Source organism: Theobroma cacao, chromosome 2, assembly GCF_000208745.1.
Source record: "Theobroma cacao cultivar B97-61/B2 chromosome 2, Criollo_cocoa_genome_V2, whole genome shotgun sequence".
Lineage (NCBI taxonomy): Eukaryota > Viridiplantae > Streptophyta > Magnoliopsida > Malvales > Malvaceae > Theobroma > Theobroma cacao.
Window position 1 is genome coordinate 4277758 of NC_030851.1, and position 6657 is coordinate 4284414.

A 6657-nucleotide genomic window follows, 5' to 3' on the forward strand; every position below is an offset into this window, starting at 1 on the left:
TACAAGATTTGGAGGACAGGTGGCGGAACCGGAAGGCGAGTTGGCTGTTTCTGTATAGATGCGATGTGTGGGAGGAGGATGTTTTCCGTAGAAAGATATCAACTGTGGCAAAGCTCAGTTTATCTAGCTTGAGCTCTATCTATTGATTGTAGATTTCCGTTTTAAGTTTTTTCATTCTATAGTGCTATTTCCATTTTTTCTATCTCTCTTTCATCTTTTAAGTGAAGATGGGATGGATCATTTACATGATGAGCGAATAAGAGCGCGACCTCATGGTAATTATGGCGAGGACATTCATTTCAAATTAAAGGTACTAGTTTCTTTTAACAAAGAGGATAGTGATGACGGTTTTTTTTTTTTTTATGCATAGGAATTGGATAAGTCACTCACCCTAGATGCGCTTACCAAGATGGAACACCAATGTCAAGAAGAGACCGTGGAACTGTATGGGAAAGGAAAAACAAAAAGAGGACTGGCTTCGGAGACGCGTGAGGAGCACGCACCAATTAGTTATTAGGACTCCAGTAACTGTCACTGCTGAACTGCAATTAGTTAACGAATCCGGTGGCTAAATCTGGGGGCGGCGGTTCCCTCTCTCCTAATGTGACAATGAGGCTCTCTCATCTTTTCTATTGTTTTGGGTAAACTTATTAAATATCCTTATTGAGCCTGATGGACCTGTCAAGGTGGTCTATGATTCAAAGTTGGGATAAAGAAGCCAGCCCAACCCAAATTGTTTTCCTTTTTCAATTAGAACAGTTCGATTTTGAAATTCTCAAAATTGAAAAAATTCGAATTCCTTCTAAAAAATCGAAACCAAATCGAAAAATGTTGATAATCAAAACCAAACTATTTCGATTAGTTCAGTTCGAAAATCAACCTTATAAAAAATATATTAAATTAGATATATATTAAATATTAATTATTTTTTTATTTACTTGTTTGAACTCAAATTTGTATGATTTTAAATATAATTTATTAAGTTATAATAAAAGTTAGAATGTTTTAGGAAAAAGACTTTGTGTAATGAATAAAATTATCCTTCTTTATATAAGCATTTTTCACTTCGATTGAGATTTTTTCTAATAAAAAATCGAACTGATTAAATTATTATAACCAAACACATTTAAATAAAATAACCGAACACCAAATTAACAAAATCAAAAAAACCAAACTCACTTCAATTTGATTTAAATTTTCACATCCCTATTTTCAGTACATCAAACCCAATTTTGAGTCCAAGACTTCAAGTTGAATGTTTAAGGTCGGTCAGTGAGCTAAAGTTCAAGCTTATCAGCACAACTGGCTGATAAAATTATTGAATTGCTTGTAGGACCTTAAGGACTGGGGAGTCATTAAATACTTTAAGTCTACACAAATCAACAACCATATTAATTTATCATTATTAATTGCTCATTAATTGGTAGTCACATTTAAATTGACAACGGAAATTAACATTAGGCAGGACAATTATTATTTAGCAAACATGAAATTTGCATTTTCAGGCAAAATGCATGGTTGGTTAAATAATGGATTTGAGCATCTAGCTTAGCGACTTGTTTCCCTTCAAAGAGTAAGTTAATACTCATTTTATTGCATTTGAACATTAAATAATAATAATAATGAAAATAATGATTACTCTTGAATGGTTGGGTAATCATGCATGATTTTTTTTGGGGTATGAGCAAATGGTTCATGATTATTACATGTTAAATACACTGTGCTTCCCCCATGGTTGCACTAATCATGTCCAGCAAGGGTCCGACACCCTCCCCAAAAAACCAAGAACTTTACGAATTACCTACCAGAAATTGCTCCAATGGTGCGGAAAACCATAAGCTTTGCCAGGATACTTGAATTTTCTTTGAAACAAACCCTAGACAAAGAGACATTAGAATCAAACAAGAATGATGGGAAAACTGTTGGTGTGGACCAAAGATAGTGACTGTAGCGGACTGAAACGTAAGTAAACGGATAAATTATAAAAATGAAGGACCAGAACGTGGACCTTTCATACCTTGGACAAAGCAGATGAACTATCAATAAAGCATATTGCAGTTCAAAGTGGTACGAAGATGAGCAAATGGATAGATTGAGTAGTTTGAGCTATTGCATTTAAGAATCAAATGTATTAAATATTTTTTAAAAATCAATCAAATATAAAGAAAGATTAAACTGATCAAACATAAAGTATGTTTGGTCGATTTGATTTTAGACCAATTGATCAAATTTTATCATTTTTTTATAAATTATAATATTAATACTTATAAATTTAATTCATAATTATAATATATATATAATATGTTATTTTATTATATATATGAAATTAATATTTAAATTTTTATATCAAAGTTTGTATAAATAATAACTAATTATAAATAATATATTATAAAATTTAAGGTGATATAATAAAATTATTAAGTATAATCATATAAATAAAGTTTATTATAAGTTATAATATTGCTTATGTATAAATTAAATATATGTATATAATATAATATGTTTGTATTATATATATATATTAAAATTAATGACACAGTTTATATGTTATAATGTTTTATATCAAAGTTTGTATAAATAATAACTAATTATAAACAATATGTTATAAAAACTTGAGTGATAATTAATAAAGTTATTAAGTGTAATTATATAAATAAATATTATAAAGTTATAATATNATACAATTATAAATATATTCATAACATTTTATATTACGAAAATTACTAAGGTCTAATAATTATAACATATTAATATTTAAGATATTTACTATCATATATTATAATATTAACAAATAAGTTATATCATTTAAAATATAAAACTTATAATTTCATATTAATATAGATTTATAAATATATTTATATAGTTAATATTAAATTGTTATGATTTTGATTTGTATATGTACATATAATAAACTAAATTAAATATTTTAAATATATTATTAATTCTTCTTAATATATATATATATATATTAATATTATATATATTAACATATATAAAAAATTAATTTGATTTTTTAGATAGATGGATCTAAAAATTTTAAAATAAAAAATCGATTAAAAAATAATTGAATTAAACATTTTAGATCAATTGATCCAATTGATCAATTAGACCAAATTATTTTATCTAAATCATTTTTAATTTAAATAAATAAATAATTTGATTTGATTTTACTAAGCATTGTTATGTTTCCCATAGACGAATCTCGGGTATGACTGCAAATCCCATAAAATTTTGTTGATTGCTCCCATTCCCATGCCGCATGGGACTTGGGTCCCAGTTCCAAGCCGTCCTATCAAAAACGAAAACACTATTCAGACCAGGTTAATCAAGGTTCATTTCTATTGAGTTGTTCTTGTCTGGTTTCGGATGCAACCGTTGTAAGATCTTGAAATCAAAACTAACCGTTATGATTGTCATTCTTCTTTTGTCTTCTGTTTGAATCAAACAGTTTCTTTTGGTTGGCTGCATTCGACACTGTTTTATCTTGAAATTGTGTATCAGTGAATGCGTTGACTGCTGATACAACACTTCGCTTCCTTTCTATGTTTTCTCTGCATTCCTCTCCCCCTTTATTCTTTGCTCATCCTATTCTCCACACCTAATTATACAGCTTGTCATAATACTATGTACTTCAAAATTTGTTTCTTTCTGTCACTTTCAACACATGCCTTTTACTTGTTAACATATACCATCTCTTCCTAACCTAAAAGAACACCCCCCCCCCCCCCCCCCCCTCCAAACTTACCAATGAAACATATATAAATATGAAAGAGCTTTCAAAGGTAGGGTTGCCATAAGTTTTCAACAGTCTAGATAACTACAATGGTCATGTGTCTTATTGAGGAAGAATTCAATGTTTCTAGATCCAAGTTTTAATCGGCGAGTTCGATTGGACAAATCATTATCATGATTTTGAGATGGGTTTTGCATGTGTCTTCACGAGCTACCCAGTCCATTTGTTAATGACTATGTTTGGAGTGGTTGGACAGTACTGTGTGAGTAGTTGTTACTTCTCCTTGTGAAAATATGGCTACAAAATTACTTTACGATGGTAACTCAACACTCATCAGGTACATACCAAGAGTTTAGATTTTATATTTACTCATGTAGGCTTCTTCACAGTGGAGTCAAGAAGGTGACGAATGATACCAATTGTCATTTTTTAATTTTCAATTTTTTTATTATTATGTAAATATATAAAACCTGCTATATAGAATATGATTATAGTTTTAATCTAAACATATTCTTTACTAATCTAAATTTTAATGGTTACATCCTCTGTAGGAGAGAATTTCATAGACCTTATCATCATGTTAAATTAAGGAAGCATAGCTACCACTGATTTTCTTTTTCCTTTTTATGATACATCTGGATTCATTGCTACGCATATATCCTCAGCCACCTAGTTAGTAACGAAATTTTGAATTCCCAGCAGGGAAGCCTGACGCTGCTGGAATTGAATCAGTACTTCCTGTATTAGGACCTAACTCACGAATTCTTTACATTCCTCATTAATGTGTTATTCCGGGGCCCCGCTCTCAGTCCCCCGTTGTAAACCCTATTAGGCTTTCCTCATTGGACGGGAACACCGACAGAAAAATGACTTCATTTGTTCTCAAATTTACCAGAATCGCCCCCCACCCCACCCCTTCATTGATGATTATCAACTCGTTAATGACATAATTATTGCTAAAATTGAAGATTAGTTGTGTTTTCGAAATCTTTAGCTAGAGAGTACTAGCTATGATGTGGATTACATACCTTAATCTGAAGTTGAATATTTAAATCCTCTTTTTTTCAAATGAATAATGTGATTGTCCTTAAAGCCAATTTTTTATTTTAGCCATTGCTATTTAATTTTGTTCAAAATATCTTTGGCACAGCTTCTGTTATATTTGACAATGCTTGTTGTACCAAGTTTTGCAGTGACGAGAAGCAATAACCGAAATCATAACACATGGGCAGTTTTCACCTACTGCAGTTTCCTTTCAGATCTGGAATAAGTAGAGATCCATATTCGGAAAGTTCCAACAACCACCATTAAAAAAAAAATGTTATAGTCCAGGGTAAAAACACTAGAGAAAAGAAATGGTGGGTTCCGATCAGATTTTGTGTAGTTGTTAAAACCAAGCAAAAACGAGGTTACCAGACAAATCCCATTAGGTAGCAAGTTTACGTTAGACACTCACATTCAACCTGGTTTAAGTGTTGAAGACAAATGACAAATGGGGGAGTTGTTTAAATCTCGGGCGAATTCTGGTCGGCTTAAATTGTGTTCTACGTAATGGGCTCCTTTGCCATCGTCCCCTGTAAATGTTGGTTGAAATTTAAAAAAAAAAAAAAAAAACCTATGAAGCGCGGATCCTTAACCTAATGTAAAACGTTGCTATCGTCGGAGAATCTTTGTTCCAAATTAAGGAAATTGATCACAAAGAGATGCTTAGTTTTCTTAATCTCATCATGCTTTGTTCCTTTGAATTTTGCCAAACAACTGCCTACCCTCTACATTTTCCAAGACTTTCTTTTCAAATGATACCCTATATTGTTGGAAGGTAATCAATCTTTAATTAAAATCATTATGTTTGTGTATATTACAAATTTTTGTTAATGATAAAGAAAAATTAATATTAAAAAAAGATAACAAAATTTTGATTTATTTAATTAGAGTTACAGTACAATACTGTTAGTTTATTAGGATTAAACTATATATATTATTCATTTTTATAACATACATAATTTACATATTTTATCATATATACAATTTTTTATAATATAAGATTTATCTTTTTTTATTCAATAAATCAACAAGAATGGTTTTTTTATATAAAGGAAAAAACAGCTAATAGATATCGATGACATCATTTTAGGTCAACTTATTTCTAATTTATCTGTAAAAATAAAATTTAAAATTCTTGATAAATGAGTATTAAAGATAAGAAGGTTTATAGATAAGTCTTTGTGATGTGTGGCTATCCAATTGACATTTTGATTGATTTTATGATAAGCATAAGTAATTTAGCATTTTCAATTTTGAGGAATCAATTTTTTAATGTCCTTTAGTAAATAAAAATTCGATTTGAAAGATGACAAAGACTTTGCAAAATTTTGCATTGCGAGCATGGAATTAGTCTCAATTATAAGCTTTCTAAATGCTTTGTTCCAGCATAACAATAATCCATGGAAAAGCACCCAAAGTTCAGAATAAGAATGTTTTTAAATCTAATAATTTATAGTTGCAATTGAATAATATGTTTTTTTTAATTACTTCAAGGAATGAATTTAAAAAATGAGAATTAATACCTCTTATGATGTATTAATTGTGAATGAAATAGCTTTTTCGCTTGTGTAAAAGTCCAGAGACTCACATTATCATTATCATAATTAAAACTAAAATTAAGAATTAAAGACTCATAATGGTGCTATAATCATCATTTTTCTTCTTGGATTAAGGAAAAGGGAAGAATGAAAAGGGCTTTTTTGGTCGTTCGGGGTTATTTAAGTCATTTGAAAGCACAAGGAGAAGAGCAAGCAGAGTAGTCAGTCTACAGTGGCATTCCCGTAATAAACCCGCAAACGCAAATCCAATATAGTTACAACTCATCGTGTCCTGTCTTCTTCACTGTTTGCTTTTTTTTTTTCTTTTCCCTTTGTATCCGT